General features: G+C 55.8%; 1 long non-coding RNA gene across 1 annotated transcript; it reads left to right on the top strand.

Moving 5' to 3' along the window:
- The first annotated feature begins 753 nt into the window (after positions 1 to 753).
- LOC122240172 lies at positions 754 to 23,567 on the top strand. The gene is made up of 4 exons (XR_006219533.1): positions 754 to 1,720; positions 2,768 to 2,827; positions 16,030 to 16,121; positions 22,836 to 23,567. It is a non-coding gene; the product is annotated as an uncharacterized LOC122240172 (long non-coding RNA).
- Positions 23,568 to 24,791: the final 1,224 nt, after the last annotated feature.

Below are 24,791 nucleotides of genomic sequence, written 5' to 3'. Positions count from 1 at the left end.
TTTCCCAGTGATCTTGAACCCACGTCTCCCAGGCTGGGCCGAGGGGCCCCGCGAGTCTGTTGGGGTACACCTTCGATGCTTAGGCAGACCGCTGATAACTCTGCTTACTTTTTTCTTCCCTCTGTGGAGAACATCAAGGTCAGCCCAAGGTGAGAAATTAGGTCTTCTCAAGTCTTCCCGGCATCAGCATGGCCCTGAACAAGCCTATGGTCTCCTAGATTTCCGGGAGTATGTTGACACTTTTCAGACCCCCCCCTACAGACATCTCCTTCCCCTGTTTTGGCCAGTCTCCTCGCCTGGCTTAGCCCCACCTGGTATCGCCGTGTCAGGCGGCTGTGATGTAAAGCAAATGCTGCTGATTGTTTTTAACAAATATGCCAGACAGAGGACCGTTTGTGTAGCTTTGTCTCGGAGTCAGGTCAAGTATGGACAAGGCTTCGGAGTGTAACTTTTCAGGGGACTGGCAGACAGATCAAATAGTGACACTTCTCTGGGGAGGAGATTTTTGGAGTCTTTAACCCATTTTGCCCCTAGGGGCTGCTAGGTCGCTGGTTTCCGTGGCCATCATAGTTGTGAGGCTACTGGTTTATAATACTACCAAGAAGTTGGAGAGAGGAGGGTAGGAGTGAGTTAGAAGGTCACAATGCTCATTGTTTACTCAGGGTTCAGCCAATTATTTGAGTTCTCATAGTAACGTGGATGTTATTCTCTCTCTCTCTCTCTCTCTCTCTCTCTCTCTTTTTTTAATGTCAAATTAGTTGTCAAATGGGGCTCCATACAGCACTGTTTTTCTCAATGTCAGCAGCAAAGCCAGAATGGCAATCGGGGTCACCTCTGGGAATCACCGATCAACAGTGGTCTTCCTAGGAGTAGCAGATAGACTGTCTACTTGTGTGTTGCTTAAGTTACTAACAAGTGGACGTTGACGTCTCGCGTGCAGAAGGATCAGGTTGGCCCCACGGTGGAAAGTCACGATCCTCCGGGAATGTGTACCTAAATCAGTTCTCGGGTCCAGATCCAGCTGACGGAAGGAGGGGCTTTCCCTTTGAGGAAGGAGTCAGAACGCCCACCGCAAGCATACGTGGTGAGTGCTTTCGTAAGACTTCTCCAGAAGGTCTGGTAGATGCTTGCCGGGTCCTTCTGCAACAAAGAGAAACACTCACTGTCTTCCAGTGTCCCTGCCAGTAACAGAGCCTGGGTTCCTACAAATCTGAGCAGACGGGGAATCCCAGGGAGCCCGCGGGTGGATGGAGTCTGGTGCGACGCCGGCTTCGTGGGGCTCAGTGGATCCACGGCCACACCTCTTGATCTGTCCTGAGGGAGCAACTGGGAAACGGCTGTGACTCCGTGACTTGCAGAGCGAAGGCTGGTCCGACAGGAGGGAGCGAGCAGAAGGCTTGCAGCCGCCCCCTCTTGTACCGGGATACCTTGTGGGAGTCCCCACGCGACTGCCGACAGAGACGCGCCTGTTCCTGGGAAGACCAGAGAGCCCACGGCCACCGTCAGAATTCCCCGTTCAGTCACTCTGCCCAGTGTTAACGCTGGCGGATCATGGCTGGATCATCAACTCAACTAAACGATAGTCCTCACGGCAGAGGTTCCCAACAGCTGTTTATTGAAGCAGAACAACACCTTCTCTCACACTCGGTGTATATGTTTACAACCACTCACGGCGTCTTCTCCGGGGACTCGCTGCTTGCCTACACGAGCCATCTACTTGGTACGCGGTATAGATGTGCCTCGTTCTTTTCCCCCCAATCTTCATCGGTAGGGAGGATCAGAGCAGTCGGTCTTTATGTGACAAGCATTTATCTTGTATTGTTCAGGGTTACGTTAACTCGACTGCTCTCTGTCAAAATAGATCCGGAAGGTACATAGATCATCTGGGTTTCCTGCCGAACAGAGCCCCGATCCCTTCTGTTGATAACATGATGCCAAGTGGCCCTGAGGGTAGGAATGGCCAAGCTTCCTTGAACCCTACTTGTCATAATGCATTATTATTATTGATACACTGATTGACATTAATCGTAAATACAATTTTGCGTTGATGTTCATAAATAATGTTGGTAGTTTTCACGATGCTGCCATGTCTTTATTCAGTTTCATGTTTAGCGTTATACTAATCACATAAAATTCAAAGGAGAGTTATTCTTACAAAATACTTTCCGTGTCCTGGAATATTTTGAATAACATGGATTAACCTGTTTTTTACTGTAGTAGGTTAGATGAAAATCAGTTTGAATTTCAGTTTAAATGCATGCACTCCTCACAATTTTTTCCAATGGTAGATCTTCGATGAGTTTTCTAATATTTTTTTTACCGTAATTGGCCTATTCAAGTTTTCCACTTCTTCTGGTATACATTTAGTTATTCTTATATTTCTAAGAAATTGTCTCTTCTACATTTATAAATGCTTCCATAGAGTTAGATACATTATTACCTTATAATTATCTTAACTTTCCCTTTATAAGTGACGATTCTCGTGTTCCTCACCCCCTGCCTCTGTCTCTCTCTCCCCCATAATTAGCTTGTGAAGGTTTAACTCCAAAGAATCAGATTTGAATTAAGCAATTAAGTCATGCTTTCTCCTTATTTGGTTTATTATGTCAATATTTTCGCTTTCATGTTTGTTCAATTCATTCCTCCTAATTTATGGGTTCGTTTTGTTATTTTCCTAATGTTTTCAGCAGAGCACTGAATTCCTTTATCTGTATTTTTCTTCAAAAGTAACGAAGCTGTTTTAAGACAACGCATTTTCTTTTAATAGAGCTTTTCCTGCGTCCAACCGACTTTGGCATGAAATGTTCTACTTTTCAAAGCTCCCCAGGTACTTTTTCATTTCTTTTTATGATTAATTCTCTGATCCAAGGATTATCTATAAGTAAATTTCTTATTTTCAAGCACTTAAGATATTTTTGGTGTTCTGTTCATTATCATGACTAATTTTACATTTTGACGATCAGATTATAGGACCAGCAAATTTTCCACTTCCATTTTAATTGTTTCAAAAGGTTTTATTTCAGGCTGAGCACACAACCAATTTTTGTAAATAGTTTCTACAAGTGGAGTCGCTGTGTCTTTGTGAAGGATGCTAACGTGCGAACGGCCGCGTGCCAGTGTGACGGCTGTTACGATGGCATAAATCTATTTGATCAAGTTTAGTGGTTATTCACTGAGATTTCTCTACGTCTCTATTTACTGGTGTTTCATCATATCCTCGGTCTGCACGATAACAAAACAGGTGCAGGGAAGTCTCACTGCAATATCGATTTCATCGAGTCCTCTCGAATTTCTAGTAGCTCTTGCTGTAAGAATCAGTCACATTTATCATGTGCTGAGTGGTTTCTGGAGTAAGTCTTGTGGTCCCTGTAGGAGCCACCGGTGTCGGGATGAAAACAGAGGACTTCGTGCCTGGCGGACCGTCCCCGGCCACCCCTCGCTGCGGGCCACCCGCGGCGTGTAAATCCAGCCCTCTTTATGTCACTTAGGGCCTCTTTTTTTAAGAAGCAGTTTTAACGGCTTTATTGAAATATAATTGGTATACGAAACCGTGCGCGTTTAATGTACACGATGTGATGAGTTTGGACACACGCACAGGCCCGTGACCCGTCACCGCAGAGGTAGCGGACTCAAGCCACCCTGCCCAAAGATTCCTTGTAGCTTCCCGCTTTTCTGCGGGAAGAACATTCATCCTGAGATTTCCCATCCCAGCCAGTCCCAAGGGCACAGTACTGTGTCGTTAACGCGGGACGCTGTCTCGGGCTCGTTCATGACTGAAGCCTCACGCCCACTGCACAGCTCGCCCACTGCCCGCTGCTAGGACCTTGGATCTGGCCTCTGCTTCCGTGGGCTTGGCTGCTCAGACTGCCTCCTATCACGGACATCATGTGGTATTTTCCTCCTGTGACCTGCTTCCTTATTTGGTGCAATGCCATTCAGGACAGCGTTCGAGGACTGGATCCTGTCCCCCCGTGTGAATATTCCACATTTCCTTTCTTCGTCTGTTGATGGACATTGTCGGCTGCCTCCACGTCCTGGCTTTTGTGCATAATGTACAGTAATGTGGGGCAGCAGATACGACCTTGAGATCTATTTCGATACAGACCCAGAAGTGGGATTGCTTCCGGGAGAGAAGGGTGGTTTCATTGGTAAGTTTGTGATGCGTCGCTGGTCACTTAGTATCTCAGCCTTAAATTCCGTGTCACCTCTGTGAACCACCTTCCGTTCAGCGAGTGTCTCGTCCATTCCTCATTTACCCGAGTTTTAATCAGCAAACACTCACCGCTGGTTTTGCTGGAGCCGACGTGCCTCCGGGTGTCTCAGCCTTGCGTTTTTCCTTTCTTTCTGACACTTTCTTGTGGCTTCGGTTTGCTCCCCCTCCTCTCGTGTTCCGCACAGGCTGGTTTGCTGTTCGCCACGCTGCGAACAGAGTCTCTACGGGGGACCCTCCACTCTCACTAGCGTAACGGCCGACGCATTCGACTCTGGAGCTGGCGATATACGTTGTCGGGACGCATTTCACTTACGTGAATCTGCAGGTTTGATCAAGTTATTGTTTGCCCTTTTCTCCCCCAATGGTTCCTTTTTTATTTGAAAGCTTCTCTGCAATTATTCCCTTAGAATCGACATCCTCTGTCGGGGATTTTTTTCCGTGATTGGAAAACACGACGCCGCTCCCTCCCTGTGGTCTTCTGTCCCCTCGGCCGCACTTGTCTCTCCCTGCACGACTCCCTCCCACTCACGAGACCTTTCTGACAGTTTTTCCGTCTCCTCCCCTCCTCCTCCTCCACCTCCTAGGTCGTGCTGAGATCGGGTAAAATCTTTTCATTTCTGGACCACTATTAGAATTTCCGTTTTAGTCTGCGATTGTGTTTCTTTCTATGTAGCCTACAGATATGCTCACGTGTAAGGAACCATGTAGGAAGAAGGATCCTCACTGCAGTGTGCTTAGCAGAACTTAATTACTGGAAATGACCCAAACGTCCACCAATAGGACGCTGATTATATAAATTGTGGTGCCTTTGTGCCGTTGAGCTCTGTGCAGCTATTAACATTGCTAGAAAGCTTCCGTATCTTCTATAGAAATATCTCTAGGTGGAATTCTAAGGGAAAACAGCAGAGTGCGGCTGGATGTCTCTAAAATGTAGCTATTTTGTTTCATTTCTGGAGAGGGCTCAGGGTTTTAGGTCAGTGTGTGATCAGGCCACTGCTTCCCGAGAGACTGCAGAATGAGCATTGCTTTGGGCACCTGTGCACAGAAGCAGGTGCAGCGGCTCCTAGGCTCTCAGACCCACTCACTTGTCGTTCGCTGGGACCCGTGAGCGTCTTCCCGCGAGGGAGTGAGTGGTTGGCGCCTGTGGGGACTGGCGAGGCTGCACACCGTCTTCTGTGCTGATGTGATGTCCCCTGGGCAGGTTTGGGGTCCCGGGAAAGGCCCCTCTTTCCAGGGCTCCAGGGGTCCGGAGATGACCGGCGTTGCCTCCGACCCCTGGGTGGATGAGAGCTTGCTCGGCGCCTTGTCTGTGTTTCATTCTTTCCACCCTCACTGCCCGGGAATTCGACGGGGGAAGCCGGCCACCACCAGCTGCGATCTGTCCCTCTGAGCCGCAGCCCCGCCCCGGGGCTCATGGAGGTGGTCTATTCAGCCCACTCACCTGTCCCTTCGTCCTCTCCCACTCGGCTCGGATGGGTCACAGTCCCCCTGCCAGCTTCCCCACAGAGTCTCCTTCTCGCCTCGCGCTGTGTCCTCACCTTTAAACACGAGTTGTATGTTCCTTTGTTTAATTTTGAAGGTCGTCTTCGAGGCTAGACGGTCTCAGGCTTCACCTCACGGGTCTCCAGGCCGCTGCAGTCCTTTCCTGTCCCGAGGCAGGTGCCTCCCGTCCTGGGTCCCCAGGTCCCCGGGATGTGCGATCGCGGGGCAGGTCAGGGCAGCAGTGACGTCGGGCGGTGGGGACAGTGGAGCAGGGACAGTCAGCCCGTGGCGCGGGGCCTCCCACCTGCTCCCCATCTCCCCGCGGTTTGTGGGGGCCAGATGTCAAGACACACGGGGGTCTGGTGCGGAGGGAGCTCTGGGCAACGACCCTGGAGGATCCCACATCTCAGGGGTCTCGGTGGAACTTTCCAGGGCCAGCCCGCCTGTGGGGACCCCAGACCCGAGCTCTGCCTGGATCGGAGCCGCTCCCGGGCCATCTGAAGATGACAGACAGCTGGGGCCGCGCGCTTTGCGGCCCTGGGGCTGGGGTGTGGTGAGCCCTTCCCGCACGCTCGTCTCTTGCCCACGCGGGGGCAAGGACCCTGGGCCGAGAGGCAGCCGCGTGGTCCTGGCCTGTCCAGATGGCCCGGGTTTATGGTCGGAGCTTATGGTGGGTGGGCGGCAGGGCGGGGGGGGGGGTGGCTAACAGGCTGTTGCTGCCGGCCTGCCATGGCTCTTCCCTGAACTAGGCCAGGGGGGCCTCAAAACGGCCCCCCGACTCCCCCGCATCGCCGTAGCCCTGCCAGGACGCATTTTACTGCTGACCCGGAGCACAGCCCGGGTCCCTGAGCCAAGCTTATCTTTTATTGTTGCGATTAAACATTTATTAAATCCTCCACACCCTGCCAGAGCCGGGAGGTGGGAACGGGGTGAGCGAGGGCCAACACTTCGGCAGAGGACAGCGTGAATCTCCGCACGGCGGCCCTGGGGGGCGGGCGCGGGACCAGAACCCGGAGCTAGGCATGTGGATAGAAGCGTGGGGACAGGGCGGGGGCAGCAAACGGTGGCCAGAAGGTGCGGCCTTGGGGCTCAGGAGAGAGCAGCGTCCCCGGGACCTTGGGGCCGTGTCTCGGGCTGGAGCAGGGCCAGGGGCAGGTGCCTGGGCGGTGAGGCCGGGGGGTGGGGGGCGGGGAGCCAGCCTGTCTCTGCAGCGTGGACCGCAGTGGCTGGCGTCCGTCCTGCACCAGCCCCGGAGGCCGTAGGGGCAGCCCTGGCTCACAGCACGGGGTCAGGCAGGGCCGGTCTTCCGGGGCAGGTCAGACCCCTCACGGGCAACGTCATTGGAGAAACTCTCCTGCAGCGGTAGCAGCAGCCCGGGCCCCAGCATCCTGACTTCCTGCCCCAGGAGGGTGACCTGAGCCCTGACCTTGGCCTGCCTAACCCAGCAGGTGCTTCCACCTGTCCCGTGACAGAAGCAAATTCGAGTCCCCTCCCGGGGGCAGATTCCGCCGTTCCTCGATGGGGTGGGGCCTCCTGCACCCAAACCGGAATCCTTCCGGCCACCGCCCGTCCCCGGAGCAGGACTGTCCCCACCTGGAGACACTCTCTCCCCGGATGATGCCCCCAACACTCTCACCAGCTCCCTTCCCGTCCAGAGACGGCCACGATTGCCCGTGTGGCCCAGGAGAGGCAGAGCCCCACCTGAGTCACGTTTGCCACGGATGCACATGTCGGGGGCCCGAGGGAGTCCTACGGGAGCCGGGGTCACAGAGCCGGTCACCACGCATCAATCAGCTCCTGCTGGACGAAGCGGGGACATGTCTGGCCTCAGACAGACGGCAGTGACTTTCACGGCCGGTAGGACAGCTGTCCGCGGACCCTCAGTGCGGTTCAGCCAACACCCACGCCCCCCCCATCATGGACGCCGTCGGGGCGACCGGCGGGTCCTCATCCACGCCGTGGACGCCTCGTCCATGCTGTCGCAGGCCCGGCCATCCAGGGCGCCCGGAGTCATCGAGGGGTCTGACCCCCGGAAGCAACCTGATGAGGGCCTGCGCTGTCCCCAGTCCCCGCAGGAAGTTCACTTCGAATTTGTCCCAAACGTTTACTTTCTCGACTGGGCGACAGTGGCTTCTCTGGGGGCCCCGGACAGGTGTCCCTGGCGAGTTTGCGCAGGAGACGCCCGGGCGTGCAAGAGCTCGTTCGGGTGCTCGGGGCCCTGGGCACGCCACGGCAGGTGACCCCGAATTCCTGCTTCTCTTCACGCCCTGCGGGCGAGCCTCCCGTCCTCGCCGGGGAATCACAAACTCTGCTTCCCGCAAATCCCGTGGGACCAAAGCCCTCCGCGAATCCTCCGGGGTTCCCTAGAGGCTTTTCGGGGGGAGAGACTCTCTAGGGGGGACACATGTTAGGTTGATTTTTTTAAAAATAAGCTTTTTATTTTGGAATAATTTTCGATTTAGAAAGCAGTACGGAGTCCCTGCCCTGCTGGCCAAGACCCCCGCCCCAGCGTCTCTCGCCACCACAGTGCATTTGTCAAGACGAAGGGGTGGCCTTGGCTGTGACCGCGAACGGTCCCCAGACCCCACGTGTGGCTCGGCCGCTCTCCCGTAATGCCCCTCAGAGACCTCCTTCCAGCCACGGAGACTGCTGTAGGTGGTTTTGGTCTGATACTCACGTGGCCAAGTGATCAGCTCTGTGGCACCAGCCGCACCTCCGTCTGCCACGGCCGGCCCTGCCCTGGCCCCCGGCTCCTGGGCCAGTCCCTCCACTTTCTGTCCCTTCTCCTGAGCCTTGTCCCTGATTCCTCTGTGCTCGGGGCCCCCGGTCCCCGCAGCTGACATCTCTCCCTGGACGAGGCCACTGTCATCCTTCAGTCTCGGCAGGGTGGGGGCCACCTCCTCCGGGAAGCCCTCCCTAAACTCACCTGTCTGGGCTCGATGCCCCTCAAGGGTGCTCCTCAGCGGACACACCGAGGTCGTCCTGCAATGCTGGCAGCAGGACCCTCGGGACACATGATGGACACGTGGGCACGTGGCGGAGCAACCAGCCTCGTGGCTCCTGCAGGCCTGCTGGGTCGGACAGTGTCCGTCACCCAGGGTCCACCCCGAGGCGGGACTCGCTGTGGTGGCAGAGACGGCGGTGGCCACCAGGGGGCACTGTTGGCCAGTTCTCGCGGAGCGCTTGGGCGGACTTGGCCAGACCCCAGTTCGTTCTGCCTGATTCATTTGCTGGGTGCTGCTGGAGGGCGCTGGCCCAGGGGCTCCGTGGGGGGGACGGAGGGACCAAGGGGACTAGGAGCCGGGGCCTCGGAGAACAGCCTCTGGGGGTGCTGAGCTGCTGGGAGGCCGGGAGCGGCTTCACATCTCTCTTGCTCCCCTGCCCCTCTGTCCCCGCTGCCACTCCCGGCAGCCGGGGACCCTGAGTGCTGTGGACCCTGCTGTCCGAGGGGCCGGCAGAGACTGGGGGGGGATCTGGGGGTGCATTTGGGCTTCACTTGCTCCCAGCAAAGCTCAGAGGGTGAGCTGGGGCCCAACACGTCCCGTGGACCTCACTGCCGGGGCACCCGCCTGTGGTGCGTGATGAAAGAACGTCCCAGCCACCCCCAGCCTGGCCACTGCGCCCCTGGTCCCTGCCGTGTGGGCTGTTCTGGGCCGGCGCTCTGAGCAGGTGCGGGGCAGGCGCCGAGGGTCTTGGGGTCCGCAGGCTGTACCCCGTGCTGCTACCCCAATGCCCCCCGGGCTATGTGGTTCCCGGCGGGTGCCTCCTGTCCTGCCTTCTCTTGCGTATGGTGGCTGGGACCATGTCCCTCGGGTGAGGCCCGCTCCCCACTGTCCAGGCAGTGACGAGCTGGGGCTCCCCCAGCCCCACTCGCCTGCACTCCGGGTGCCCGCTGCCCAGCCCCTCACCCACATCACTCCTGCAGGCTCCACGGCGCCCTCACCAGCCCTGTCCTGACCCCCCCGACCTGGGGCACACGTTCCCTTCATCTGCCCGCGGCCACGTGGGACCCCAGGCACCTACCTTACCTGCAGGGCCCCGAGAGCCCGCTACAAACTGCAGGGCCCCGAGAGCCCGCTACAAACGCCAGGTGTTAGGACTCCCCCCCCCCCCCCCCCCCCGCTGGCCTGGATGCAGGGACACGCGTAGACTCTGCATGAGGGGACGTCGCCTGTCACCCACTGACATGACTGCGTGTTCTTTGCACCACGGTCCCGGCGCCCCCTCCCCACGGACGGCATCCAGACTGACACCGGTCACTGAGCGTCCACCGGGCCCTCCCTTCTGTTCCAGCCCGTTCCCCGGCCCGTGGCTCTGAAAGGGCCCGGCTCTCTGCCCGCGGAGCACGGCTCGGCACCCCTGCAGGCTCCCGCTTCATTCCTACGACCGGGCCCCCCACCCCCGCCCCCAGCTCCACACCGGCTGCCCTCTCCGTCAGGGCCTCACTCCTGCACGTCCAGTGATCTGTGTTTTCTATCAGACACTGACTCACATGCGCGTTCATTCCTCCTCAGTGTTTGTGAACAGAGGGTCTGTGCTACCCTCGCCACGCGGCCAGCGCACACGGGCCAGCTGCTGGGGGAGCACGCTTTTGCACACGTGTGCACGTCCTGGCAGGGGCCCCGGGGCCTCCAGGAGGCTTGGAGGGAGCGTGGAGCGCCCCCCACGGTGTGCAAGGCTGAGGGCTCCCCCGGGCCTCTCCCTCCCACCGCCCCTTCCGTCAGTCCTGACTCGAAAGTCACGGTCAGAACCCTTGGGACTTCTCCCCTTCCTGCTGCGCCCGAGGGCCCCGTCCCTTCTCACGCCGTCCCGGGTTCTCGTGGGAGTCCGTGCGTGTGTGTGCCCGCTTGTGGGTCCTCTGTGCCAATGTGTTTGTGTTCGTGTGCGTTGTATCCGCGTGTATAAATGCACACGCGTGCTTATGGGTCCATGTGCCCGGTTTCCATGCGCCGTGCCTGTGTCTGTGTGCACACGTACGTGTGCTTGTTCCTGAACGTTCTCTCACGCTGGTGGGCATGCGTGCACACTTACGCACACGTGTCTGTGTGTGTGGATGTCTGTGCACTCACGTGTTCCCGTGCATCTTGCAGCACGTGTGTGCGTGTGTGCATTCCCCCCTCCCAGGGGTTACAGCCTCTGGAAACCCACGCCGGTCCCCTCCCCCGGACCGCGTCTTCCCCTCTCTGCCTGGGCTCCCAGGTCCGAGCTCACAGGGGCGGATCCACGGAGCGGGGCGACCACCCCGTTCCCCAAAGCGCCTCCGCGGGCAGCAGAGCTGAGGTCAGAGTCCTTCCCTCGCCCCGTCGCCTGGCCTGCCTCAGTGGTCCCCCCACGGTGCCGGGCTGCGGCCACGCCGCGCCCGCTCACAGCCCTTCACCCGACCCCCGTCCCCCGTCCCCGATCCCTCATTGCTTCTCTCTCTCTCCCGTCACTTGCAGGACTCGCTCCGCCTGCCGGACCCCACACTCACTTCTCTCCCAGACCCGGTGGTCGTTACGTCCTGGCTCGGACCCTCTGGAGTCTTTCCCGATGTCTGCGGGAGGCAGGGGCTCCCCTCCCGGAGGCCCCTGCGCCTCTCGGGACGCCCCACGCCCAGCATCCCATGGTGGACAGCTGTCCGCGGGGCGGCCACCTGCAGCCCCGTGGCCCAGCTCGGCCGTGGTCTAGAGAGAGAAGATGATGACCAATCTGTAGAAAGTCGGTCGTCATTCACTGCATTTCCTTCCTGAAACAGACCTTTCCGGTGGGAAGGAACTTCTAAGTCCAGCCTATTGCGTGTTGCACACCAGGCTCCCTGCGTGGGCACTGGGATGTGGCTCTCACGTGAGCCGGTCTGGGCCGCTCTATCTGTTGGGGCGAAGTGCCCTGGGCTTCACGATTCTTAAACGCGCGCGGGCCTTCTGTGGGCTCATCCGTGCCGTCCTGTTTTCATCTCAGAGCAGCAACCACGGGAGCAAGACGGTCCGCCTTGTGCAGGGGACAGAGCAGGAGCCAGAGAGGGCGGCTGTCCGCCGGGAGAGAGGAAGAGGGTGTGTCCTCCGCAGGGGAGGCCACGGGGCCCCTGAGCGTCAGGGGCCTTCTGACCCTGAAGGGGGTCTGAGCTCTCCAGCGACCGCCCCGAGGGGCCCTGCTCAGTGCTGGTGGCAGGCAGTGCCCGGGGACCCGGGCTCTGAACCTCCCTCTGTCTGGCCCCCACCACCTGCACCCTGTGGTCTGGCCTCCCTTGATCACGAGGGGCGCTGCTGGGGGCCCTTTACGACCACCAGCCTCCTCGATACAGGCTTTCCTCAGACCGGGGTGGAGGCCGCCCTCTGGGGTCCAAACGTGGCTCAGGCATGTCCACCCGGAACCTTCCTTTCCCCGTGCACACGGACCTCACCTGCCTTCTCCTCAGGAGAGAGGGACGGGCAGGGGTGAGGAACCGAAGTGAACCCGGGTGTTTGCAGGGGCGGGAGGAGGCCACCCCGGCAAGTCCCTGCCTCCCCGGCTTCTCCCCAGGAAGCAGGTAACTGGGCTTCCTGGGACGGGGGGAGGTTAGGGGAGCTCATGAGAAGAGGGCAGGGTGTGGTCGCCCCTGCACAGGCACTTTGCTGCCCGAGTGTCCTCTCTGACACCTGTTGCTTTGGCCATTTGTTTTCCGGCAAGGGGCACCTTCCTCGTCCCCCCACCCCCCGCCCAAGGAGCCCAGCTCTGCATGAAGCCTGGCCCGACTCTGCTACGCAAGGTCAGGTCGGGGGACCAGGGGGTCTGCGGGCAGCATCTGGAGCCTGGGGGGCTGGAGGCTGCGGCTGGGGGCTGGGGGTGCCGTCCCGGGGGGACCTTGGGGGGGGTGCCTCAGGCCGCCTCCCGCCCCAACCAGAGCTGCCCCGTTTATCTCTCTTGTCCCCAGGATGGCCACCGGGACTTGGAGGGGAGGGTCCCACAGGACACAGAAATCAGGGATCAGGAAAGATGGAACTGGGGCCCGAGACACGGCCGGGGGAGACGTGGCTGTCGTGGGGGCTGAGAAGGGCCTGCCTCCCGGGGCTGCGGGTGTGAGGGGCTCGGACACGGACAGCGGCCGTCCTCACAAAGCCACCGTCATGCTTGGAGCGTCCGCTGTGATCCTGTCCAGCGAAAGGAAGGATCCTCGTGGATGCAGGGGTGACCTCTTCGAGGGCTTGTGACTCGAGGCAGGGGCACAGGGGCGCGTGTCCCAGGAGGAGGAGGCTGGAGGCTCTCACGCCGAGCCAACCTGAGCGTGGCCGGCACAGACAGAGGGCAGCTCAGGGGCTGTGGCCGTCTGCAGGCCAGGGTCGCCTCCTGCACGGGAGCCTCTCTCCGGGGTCAGCGCGGACTTACTCTCATTGGCGTGACTCCAGGCTCGGGCTAATGAGCCACCGGGCGGGAGGCGGTGTGGCCCTCGGGCGGCAGATGTGAGTGGATGGGTCCCTGTCAGGCCAGGACAGCCTGGCTTGAGACCGGGGGTGGGGAGGGGGTGGGGGTAGAGGCTGCCACAGCCTACCCTAGACCTTCCAGAACACCCTCCCCTCTGCTCACGGCCCTCCCCTGCCCACACGCATCCCTTGTTTATGGAGGCTCCTGAATCAAGGAAAGGGCAGGTATGACCACAGGACCCTTGGCCCGGGAGAGCCTGGGGCCCTGGGCTGCACCTGCCTCCAGTGCAGCCTTTGGGACCTCCCGTCCCCCACCCCTGCTCGGCCGCACAGGTGCTCACCCCCAGCCCAGCTGCTGGTGGAAGTCAGGAGAGGGGCGACTGTGAGGGGGGTCTGATGTCAGCCTCATGCTGGCCCTCGGAGCCTTAGGGACGGTGTTTCCTCCTCGGGAGTGTTGGTGGAGGGGGGGCCGTCTCCCTCCCCCCAAAGCCCCACATCCACGTGTAATTCGGGGCTCAGGCTTCATGTAATTTGTCCATCCAGCCCGGGAGGCCCGCCCTGCCCCACCTGGGACTTCTCCGGTCACACTGACTGGTCACACGGTGGCACCCGGTACGCCCAGGGACCCCCACGTAGCTGACATCCCCACGTCACAGCACCCCCGGCCCTGGGTCTGCCCGGGACAAGGCCCACTGACAATTGTCCCCCTTCAATTAATTTGTCTTGAAAGAAGCATCTGATTCCCTCATCGCCTGGCGTCAGGAACATTCCGGAAAGGTCCGCCTGCTGGGGGATCCTGCTGCACCCCTCCCATGACTCGGCCTGTGGAGGGGCTGCGAAACCCTTCTGGAGGGTTGGCCCAAAGAGGAAGCGGGGTCTTCTGCCCCCACCTGCCAGTGGCTCCCGTGTCAGGGACGGGGGTGGGGGCAGAGCTGGATGGACCACCCCCCGTCTCTCTGATGGGCGCTCGGAGCTTGGCCCACCACCCCAAAGGCGCCAGGTCACGTGGGCGCCTGCCTCTGCCTCCTGTCTGGAAGCAGCCTTGTCCTCCCCGTGCCGGGAAGTCCCCCAAAGCGCGGGGCCAGCCCCTCTCCTCCTGGGGACTCGGCTCGGGGGCGGCCCCTGGGAGAGGTCTGGGTCTGCCTCAGACCCTCCGGCCCCGACTCCAGGCACACGCAGAGCAGGGGAGGGGGCCGGAACTCAGCACCAACCGGCCTCCACGGAAGGCGAGTTCTTCTGGTCAGTGACTCACACACAGCGAGAGGAAAGGAGAGGAGTAGGGAACTCCTTCCCCAGGGAAGTGCTTACGAGGGGGTTACCCTGGGGGGCACGCTGTTTTGGGGACCTTTGGGCAGCTGACAGCAGCCGTTTGACCAGAGAACTCTTTTGACTTGAAGGAAAGTGGTCAGTGCGAGCTTGAGTGACAGGCTCCCCAGCGTCGTCCCCTCCGTGCGTCCTGCCGGGAGCCACCCCGCCTCACCCCCAGGCCAGCTGAGGACACGGGACCCCTGGCAGGCTTTCGGGCCTTGCTGTCTTTTTAATTTTTAAAATAATCCTTTAACTTGACGACCGAACTTACTGTTCCGCAATTTTACAGTAGCAAAGTTGCAATTTTCGGTGGCTTTTAGATTTACAGAAAAGTTAACGATTTTAGATTTACAGAAAAGTTAACGAAGAGTCTAGTGCCCCAGGAACTGTTTAATTTGTTACAATTCAGGGACAAGTTTGATACGTTGTCATGAACCGCGGCCAGGATGACTCGTGCGCCCGTGGTCGTTAGCACCTGTCCTCTTTCCGTCCGGGACCCCTTCCGGGACCGCACACGGGCTCGGGGTCAGGTGACCGTGGGCTCCTCCGGCTGGGACAGCTTCTCAGACTTTCCTAGTTTGTGACGACCTTGACCGCGTTGAGGATTCCCTTTGCAGAGGGTCCTTTGGCGGGGATCTGGGTCTCTTTCCGTCGGGACTGTGCCTGGGCGCTGGGTTCTCGGTACCACGACCGTGGAGGCGGGACCTTCCCTCACCTGCGGTCGAGAGCACGCCCTCCACGTGAGGGCTCACTGCGGGCGCTCACCTTGCACACCTGGCCGGGGCGGACGTCAGGTGTCTGCTCCATGAAGATCCTCCGCCTGCTCTCCCTGCCCCCGTGGGAAGAGTCACGTCGGGGACCCCACACTCGAGGGGCGGGGCATTCTGCCCCACCCGCGGAAAGCCCGTGTCTCCACTCTGTTTATCTACTTCCTCAGTCACTCACTCGTGTTACGGGGACTCACGGATGTTGTCTGTGCGTAGGGCTGTGATCCAACACCAGGTGTGCATCTCCTTGCTTCCAATGTTCCGGCTCCAGCCCTCGGAGCTCCTGTGCCCTTTGACGTGGCTTCCCCATTTTTTTTTAAGTTTGTTTATTTTGAGAGATAAAGAGAGTGAGCAGGGGAGGGGCAGAGGGAGAGGGAGAGAGAGAATCCCAAGCAGGGTCTGCACCGTCAGCTCAGAGCCCAGCACGGGGCTCGAACCCACGAACCGTGAGATCGTGACCTGAGCTGAAATCGAGAGTCGGACGCTTAACCGCCTGAGCCCCCAGGCGCCTCTAGCCTCCCTCAGTTTTTTACGTGCACTTTTTCACCTGTGATGACGGAGCCCCGTAGCTGTCCCCACGAGTCGCACGGCCGTCTGGGTCCTAGGCGCGTCTGTGTCCTGTGCTACATCACTCGAGAACCGTGAGCCGCGGAATGCTCCGTCCGTCTCATAAGGACATAAAACCCAACGAGGATCTGCCCCAAGTATCTGGAAGTTTTGTTTGAAAGATTCAGGGACTTTCTGGAGCTAAATGAGGACAGCATGACCAGACCGTGTGGAATCGGACGAGGGTCCTGCACACCATAGGGCAGTCTGGGGGGGGGGGGGGCGGGGCGCGTGAGCTGAGGTCGTTCTGTGGCTCATCCGGGGACACAATTTTCAGGTCGCGATGGTGGCATCTTGGTCTGACGGCTCTCAGCGTCCACCTGGCTTCCTCTTCTGACAACGTTGGTTTTTCTGAACGGTTTGGCCCAGGTAAGGAGCTGGGACATTGAAGTCCCCGAAGCCATCAGGTCCCTGCAGAAAGCATCAGGACCCTCCCCCTACACCTGTCCCCCCCCCCCCCAGGAAAGTGTGCACACAAGCAGTGACCAGAGCAGCCGCAGGCCACTTACGCCCGGTGCTGCCTGGGATTCGGGAGTGATGAAAGCTGACGTTTCTGCCAGTCCAGCAGGGCCTCCCGGAGGCCGCAAAGGGAAATGGTGTGGACCCTCCTCCCTCCCACCAGCCTCCCGGGCAGACCCTTCTGCTCCGAGGGGCACTTTTGGCCCCTCATGCCCCCCCCCGCCCGGGTCTGCAGCCCCCACCCCTCCGCACACCCTCTCTCCCCCTGAGGAAGCTGTCGTCTTGGGCGTACGTCCTCCCTCCCTCCCTCAGTTATTCCAAAGCCTGTTTCCTCTTATTTCCCAAAGGCCCCCTTGAAATCAACTTTCTCCACTCTCCAAATCGGCAGAGACTGAGAAATGTGTGTTTTTCTTCCTCGATTGAGATTGGGTTGCTGCTTCTGCAGATGCGACTCCTGGACACCTGGTCCCTGGCGTCTCGGGGTGGGGGGTGGGGGGGTGGGGGGGTGGGGGTGGGCTGCAGAGGCCAGAGGTCACACTGACCTGGGGGGGGCAGCATGAGGGAGGGGCTGCAGCCAGAGTCATTCCCATAGTGCACCTGTCAACCCCGGGGGGGGGGGAGGGGGGACGGGGCTGGGAGGGAAGGATCCAAATTTAAATGAGGTGACGGACAGAATCCCAAACAAGGTCACACTGAGACTCGGTTTCCTGATGGGAGTTTTCCGGAATCGTATGCAGCGTCCCAGAGTTACAGGGCGAGAGTTCACCCCGCCACAGCGCTGGGAGAGGCAGCTACGGTGCCAGACGAATTGACAGGGAGGAAGGGAGCGGCCCACACGCCCGGTGTGAGCTCAGCATCGTTCGCAATTAAAGAACACACCGCAGGCCGCCCGACTGTCCACCTGTAGGAACGCGGGAAATAAATTAAGTGCTGAGGCTCTGAGCCGTGATGAAGAATGAGTTCAGGAATAATCCCCAAGATACATTGTTAAGGAAAAAAAAAAAGTAGGAATCTTCAGCAAAGTGGTGGCCACCAACCGTGAAACGGCATTTGTGACACGTGGCTGCTCGCTCACGGTTCACAGCCATCTCAGAGACTTTAGTGATGTGAATGCAAGTTCATTATCTTACACTTGTAGGGAGGGGCTCTCCGGGCCAACACCAAGGTGCGGGTGGGGCTGGGCCCTCCCCCGAGGCTCTGGATGTGGGTCCTTCCCTTGGCTCTTCTGGCATCGGGGCTCCTGGTCCCTCCATCGTCAGAGCCAGAAGGGGCTTTCTCCAGCTTCCTCTTCTCCAGCCCTCTTCCCTCCTTTTTGTTTCTTTTAAAGTTTACTTATTTGAGAAAGAGAGAGATAGAGCGCATGTGATTGGGGGAGGGGCAGAGACAGGGGAGAGAGAGTCCCAAGCAGGCTCCACGCTGTCGGCACAGAGCCCGGTGGGGGGCTGGATCCCCCCAACCGTGAGACCATGACCTGAGCCGAAATCAAGAGTCAGATGCTTAACTGATTGAGCCATCCAGGCGCCCCATCATCCCTCCTTTTTAAAACAGACTTTATTTTTTCAGAGGAATTTTAGGTTCACAAGAAAATTGAGTGGCAGTCCAGAGATTTCCCATATGCCCCCCCCCCCCGAGCCTCCGTCACCATCAACATCCCCTGCCTTGAGGGCGTAGCTGTTGTAACCAATGACCCCACAGCCACACATCACAGCCGCCCAGAGTCCGCAGTCCCACACGAGGGTTCGCGCTGGGTGTTGTAGGTCCCATGGGTTTGGATGAACAAACAGTGACACCGCTGTAATGTCACACAGAGAAGTCTCGCTGCCCTGAGCATCCTCTGTGCTCACCTTCCCTCCTCCAAACCCCTGTCGACCACTGGTTCTTTCACTGTCTCCACGGTCGTGTCTTTTCCGGAACGTGACGTAGAGCAGGAATCAGACGGCGTATGGCCTTTCCGTGGGCGTCTTTCGCTCACTGATGCGCATTTAAGGCTCATCCTTGTCTGTTCATGGCTCCATAGCTCATTCCCTCTCAGCTCATTTCCATCGTCTGGATGGAGCACAGCCTATCCGTCACCTGCTGAAGGGCGTCTTGGTTGATTTCAGGTTTTGGCAATTACGAGTAAAGCTGCCATAAACATCCGTGTGCAAGCTTTGGTGTGGACGCTCAGGAGCACACGTGCTCAGTTGTGCAATTCGAGTGTGATTAGTGTCGTGAGGAAACCCCCACAGGGGCTGCACCGTCCCGCGGGCTCCTGGGGGTCCACGTCCACTGCGGCATCGGGCGTTAGTCTTCTGGACTTTGGCCGTTCTGATGGGTGTGTAGCAGGTATCTCACTGCTGTTTTAATTTGCATTTCCACACATTTGGTGTTTGCAGCTCCGTGGTGCTTACACACGTTCAGAGTTTTCTAGAGGCAGGCGAGCCCCTGTGATTCGATAGAGAGCAGGGAGTCGTCAGTTGTGATTTTGGTCCCCACTTCATTTTTCTATAAACGCACGCGCTTCTTTGTGGCAGGGAGGGCGTTCTGCCTGACACCCCGGCGGTGGGCTCTCGGGGCCTCACTTTCCGCACTCACGCTGACCAGGGAGAGCACACGCCTCTTCACGTGTGCCGTTTCTATGATCCGGAGCCCGGTGTGAGCCGGAGACCCTGGCCCTCCCGAGGCACGGGCTCCCGGGACGGACTTGGAGCCTCTCACCCTTTGGGTGAGGACGACGGCAGGTAAAGACCAGTGCGACAACTGGAAGCAAATGGAGAACAGAAGACAGCCAAACCCTAAGTGAAGAAAATCACCCCTAACTTCTGGCCCTTTCTTCGCGATTTGCACCGACTTTCACCTCCGTTACTTGACCGAGTCCGGCGGCAGCCTGAGGGGGACAGCCGGGACGGGATTCATCACACCCGGCCTAGCAGGGCTCCCCAGAGCAGGACCAGGAGGATATTCATGCACAAAAGAGATTTGTTTCAAAGAATCTCAGGTCGTTGTGAGGAATGGCGAATCCCAAACCTACAGGGCAGGCTGCATCTATCCCCCTGTGTTATTCAGCCTGGGCTTCTACAAAATACTGTAGACCAGATGGTGTATAAACAACAAAAATTTCCTTCTCACGGTTCTGGAGGGTGGATGTGCAAGATCACGTGCCAGCGTGGCCGGGTTCGTGTCTTCTTCTAGAAGAGAGTTCCTCGTGCTGCAAACAGGGCTTTATCTCTGGCCTGTGTCTTTAGTGCAATGCACGGGGCAGAGGAGGAAGACCCCTGGGAGCCACAGCTAGTGGGGACCTCCTGCAGATGGGGGGGCATCCCCAAGGCTCGCCCAAGCCGGGGACTCAGGTTGTCCATGAATGTTTGCTCCTGGTCTCCCTGTGAGATGGGCCTCACCTTGACAGGGCAGGGATACTAAAAGTCAAGCTGAGTGAGGTCCGTGAAAACGGTGGAGAATGGACCTCCCAAACTTCCCCATAAAGCAATGAGAAAAACAGGAAACCTGATCAGAATCAACTTTTTCAGAACCTGGCAATTAACCAAATATTGGCAGCCATCTGGAGAACTTTATTTCATAAAAACAGCTGACTCTCGGTCAGGATAGTAAGCTTTAAGGCATTTTATCTTGCCTGTTCTCCTACGCCTTTCTGCGTCTCCACAGTAGCCTTAAAAACACAACAGGCTCTGGTTACAGCAAAACCCAGAGGTCCAGCACTCACCGGAAGGGGCAGAACAGGGTTGGGCAGAAGTGGGATGTAATGATTTGATCTGCCTGGAGGGCGCCCCGTGCAAGACTGTCTTTCACCCGACTGGGAGTTTGCACGATGCAAAAAGCCTTTTTTCCCTGGAAGTGTTTGTCAAAAACAGTTACAGAGAGTTGTTTAACTTTGCAGCTGTGGGAGTTGGTAGATAAGACTTGAGGCAAGCAGTAGGGTACCTGAAAAGTATAAAAGGAAAATCTGGGGGATGAGACGTCCACCAGAGTTTCGAAAACCTGCGAGGTATCCCTGGGAAGCTAGAAGGTACGTGCGTGTATGGGGCTGTGTGTATGTCCCGGGCGGTGTGCACGCTCAGGAAAGACTGAGGAGGCCCTCGGCTTCATTTCTGACTGGTCTTGGGGCTTTGTACATGCAGGAAGTGAAGGCTGTACACACAGGAAGTGAAGGCTGTACACACAGGAAGTGAAGGCTGTACACGCAGGAAGTGAAGGCTGTACACGCAGGAAGTGAAGGCTGTACACGCAGGAAGTGAAGGCTGTACACGCAGGATGTGAAGGCTGTACACGCAGGAAGTGAAGGTTGTACACGCAGGAAGTGAAGGCTGTACACGCAGGAAGTGAAGGCTGTACATGCAGGAAGTGAAGGTTGTACACGCAGGAAGTGAAGGCTGTACACGCAGGAAGTGAAGGCTAAGGCAGAGCGGTCAACCCTCTGGCTGAGTGTTGAAGACATGCCCAACATTCATATAGAGCCCTTTGGCAAAGACTGGAAGACTTATAGATTCTTAGCATTTAAGAAGTATCTGTCCAATCATTAGCTGATCGTGAAGCTAGGCAAGCATAGACTTTAGTGGCTAAGCATGACAAGGAATACAGACATCACAGAAGTCGTTAAGAAAAGTCACTAAATAAACAGTGACAACAGCAATAATAGGAAAAAACAGCGATGACCAAAAAACTCTGGGGAGGAGGAAGAATCGGATTTCCAGAGTTGCCACACTCTAGTATTTAAAATGTTCAGTTTTCAACAGAAATGATGAGGCATGCAAGTGACAAGCATGGCCCATGCACAGGGAGAAAAACAATCAACAGAAATAATCCCTGAGGAAACCCAGACAGAGGCAGAGACTTTAAATCAGCTACTTTAAAGAACAAAGGTAATCATGTGTATAAACTGAAGGGAAATGTGAGAGGTTTGTCTCACCAAATGGACAATACCAATACGGGTATAGAGACTATGAAAAGAGCCAAATACAAATTCTGGAGGTGAAAAGTGCATGCGGTGAAACATTCACTAAGGGGCACGATGGCATATTTGAGCAGGCAGAGGAAATGGCAAACTTCAAGGTAGGTCGATTGAAAGCATCCAGTCTGAGGAAAGGAAAGGAAAAAATGAAGGAAGACAAATAAACAAAGACTCGGAGATGTGTGGCACACCACAGAGAAGTAATGGGAGTCCCGGAAGGAGAGGGAGGGATAGAGGGTCAGAAAGAATATGCAGGTAAGTAATGGCTGAAAGTGTCTCGAATTTGATGAAAAATGATCACTAGAACCAAAAAGTTCAGAAAACCCCAATGCAGATAAACTCTAAGAGATCCACACCAAGAAAAGCATCGTCAACCTGTCAAAAGTTGCAAAGAGAGAGTGTTGGAAACAGCAAGAGAGAAGGGACCCTTAGTGATCAGGGTCAGAGACCCTCAGTGGATGACATGCTGGTTTCGCATCGGAAGTCGTGGAGGCCAGAAGGCCGTTGGAGGACATCTTCCTAGTGCTCAAAGAACAAAACTGTCGACTAAGAATTCTATAGAAGAACTATCCTTCAAACATAAGGGACAATATGGGGCGCCTGGGTGGCTCCACCAGTTAAGCGTCCGACTTCGGCTCAGGTCATGATCTCACGGTTCGTGGGTTCTAGCCCCACATCGGGCTCTGTGCTGACAGCATGGAGTCTGGAGCCTGCTTCGGATTCTGTGTCTCCCTCTCTCTCTGCCCCTCCCCTGTTCGCTCTCTGTCTCTCTGTCTCTCTCTCAAAAATGAATAAACATTAACAAACTTATAAAAAAAAAACAAAAATAATTGAGAAATTAAGACATTCCAAGATGAATAAAAAGCAGAACAAAACTGAGGGAGCTCACTGCTACCAGACCATCCCCAGAGGAACATTCCTAAAATAAATACTGAAGGGAGTTCTTCATGCTGGAGTAAAAGGTCACTAGACAGTGACTCAAATCCATGTGAAGAAAGAAAGAATAACAGTAAAGGAGATATGTAGACAAATACAGAAGACAGTATAAATGTAATTGTTTTGTTTGTAGCTCTTTTTCTTTTAGCTGGTTCAAAAGACAACTCCGTGCAGCAATATCATAGATGTCCTGCGATGTAACGTGTGTGACTAAACAGGCACCACAAAGGTGTGGGGAGGGAAAGTGGCTTATAGGAGCCAAGACCTCTTTAAAAAATTTTTTTTAAACATTTATTTATTTCTGAGAGAGAGAGAGACAGAGTGCGAACGGGGGAGGGGCAGAGAGAGAGGGAGACACAGACTCTGAAGAGGCTCCAGGCTCCGAGCTGTCAGCCCAGAGCCCGACGCGGGGCTTGAGCTCATGAACCTCGAGATCGTGACCCAAGCCGAGGTTAGACGCTCAACCGGCAGAGCCACCCAGGCGCCCCAGGAGCAAAGACCTCTTAATACCACTGAAATTAAACTGGTGTCATTCTGAACCACATTCATATAAGTCAAGATATTAACAGTAATCCTCAGGGCAACCACTAAGAAAATAACTCAGAACAACATAGACAGAGATGACAGGGAAATTAAAATGATATGCTAGAAATATTTAACACAAAAGAAAGCAGTATATAAAGAACAAAAATTACATTAGACACACAGAAGCAAACAGTAACATGACACCTCTATGTTTACAGGAGACACTCTTTCTATGCAGAGAAACAAGCAGATCGAAAGCAGGAGAGAATAAATGACACCATGTGCCAAGAACCAAGACAGCTGGACTGGCGATATTAACATCATAGTACACTTTAAAGGAAAGTTTGTTTCTAGACATAAAAAAGGACGCTTTCTAAGTCTGAAAGAGTAAACCCATTGGAAAGATGTAACAGCTTCCGACATATATGCACCTAAAAAGAGCCCAAAATTCGTGAAGCAAAAATTGAAGGAAGAAATAGGCAATTCACCTGTAGCAGCTGCAGACACCCATGCCCCTTGTCAATAAAGGACAGAACAACTAAGCAGAGGGTCACCAAGGAAATGGCAGACTTGAGCACCTGTATAAAACAAGAAGATCTAGTAGACACCACAGAGCACCACGCAGCTGCAGAGCACACACCAACTCTCACAAGAGCACAGGAGACGTTCTCTGGGGCAGCCCGCATGCCGGGCCACAAACAAGTCTCAGCATGAGGGTAAGGCTGCTGTCACACAAAGTGTGTTCTCTGACCAGCACAGAATAAAACTAGAAATGAACAAGGCGGAGAAAATGAGGAAATTCACAAATACATGGAAACTGAATGACATATTCCTAAATACTCAATTGTTCGAGGACAGAATCCCAAATAAAATCAGAAACTATTTCAAGATGAATGAAAGCAAAAGCTGCACATACTGAAGCCTGGGGACACATGCTTGTCCATGTGTTCAAAGCAGCTGACAGCCACAGTGGCATTTCAAGGGAAATGTTCAGCTGCAAGTGTCTTCCTGGAAACGGAGAAGGACCCCCAATCAATGAGCCAAACTTCCACTTTGATATTATGTTGTAGGGCACCTGGGTGGCTCAGGTGGTTAAGCATCTGACTCTTGGTTTCGGCTCAGGTCATGATCTCATGGTTCGTGGGATTGAGCCCCACATTGGGCTTTGTACTGACAGTGCGGAGCCTGCTTGGGATTCTCTCCCCCCACTCTCTGCGCCTCCCTCACTCACTCTCTCTGTCTCTCTCAAAATAAATAAATAAACTAAAAAAAATTTTTTGAAAGATTAGGTTGTAGCCAAGATAAGCAGAAAGAAGGAAATCATATTGGAAAGGAAAACCATGAAATAAGGAATAAAAAGCAATGAAGAAAATCAATGAAACTAAATCTGCCCAGTTGATCTACAGCCGGCAATAGATCAATGCAATTCTTGCCAAGCCTTTGCTGCCCACTTTGAGGAAACAGGCCTGCTGATTCCAGAAATTCCTATAAAAAGATCAAGTGATCAGAGGAACCCAGTCAATCCTCACAAAGAACAAAGTTGAAAGACTCAAATGTCCCCATTAAAAAAATTTTTTTTCCCTAATGTTTACATATTTTTGAAAGAGAGAGACAGAACACAAGCAGGGGAAGGGCAGAGAGAGAGGGAGACACAGAATCCAAAGCAGGCTCCTGGCTCTGAGCTGTCAGCCCAGAACCCGACACGGGGCTTGAACCCACGAACTGCGAGATCATGACCTGAGCCAAAGTTGGACATTTAACGGACTGAGCCACCAGGCGCCCCAACAAATGTTCCCATTTTTTAAATGTATTACAAAACTGTAGTAGTGTAGACTAAAAACCACTGAACTACACACTTTATGAAAAGAGTGAATTTTATGGTGTGTGAATTATATTTTGCAAAAAAACCCCAACTCAAGTTGGTTGGCATTTTTGACATGTGAACATTAAAGCATCATGCTTGCACACGGGAACGCAGTGAGTCATTCCAACGGCTTTGGCAAGCAAGCGTCTGGGTTTGGGCACATCCCGTCTACACCTGGGAGAAGCCTCACTGTCCCAGCTTCCAGACACAGCTGGGCTGGTGCACGGTTTTGAATTTAAAATGAAAGTCAGGGGCAATGATTACAGCAGTTATTTCTGCCTGGTAGTCGAGGGCAAACCCGGATGCCGTG

This window comes from Panthera tigris, chromosome B4 (genome assembly GCF_018350195.1).
Source record: "Panthera tigris isolate Pti1 chromosome B4, P.tigris_Pti1_mat1.1, whole genome shotgun sequence".
In the NCBI taxonomy this organism is placed as follows: domain Eukaryota; kingdom Metazoa; phylum Chordata; class Mammalia; order Carnivora; family Felidae; genus Panthera; species Panthera tigris.
This window is presented reverse-complemented; position numbering and strand designations above follow the sequence as displayed.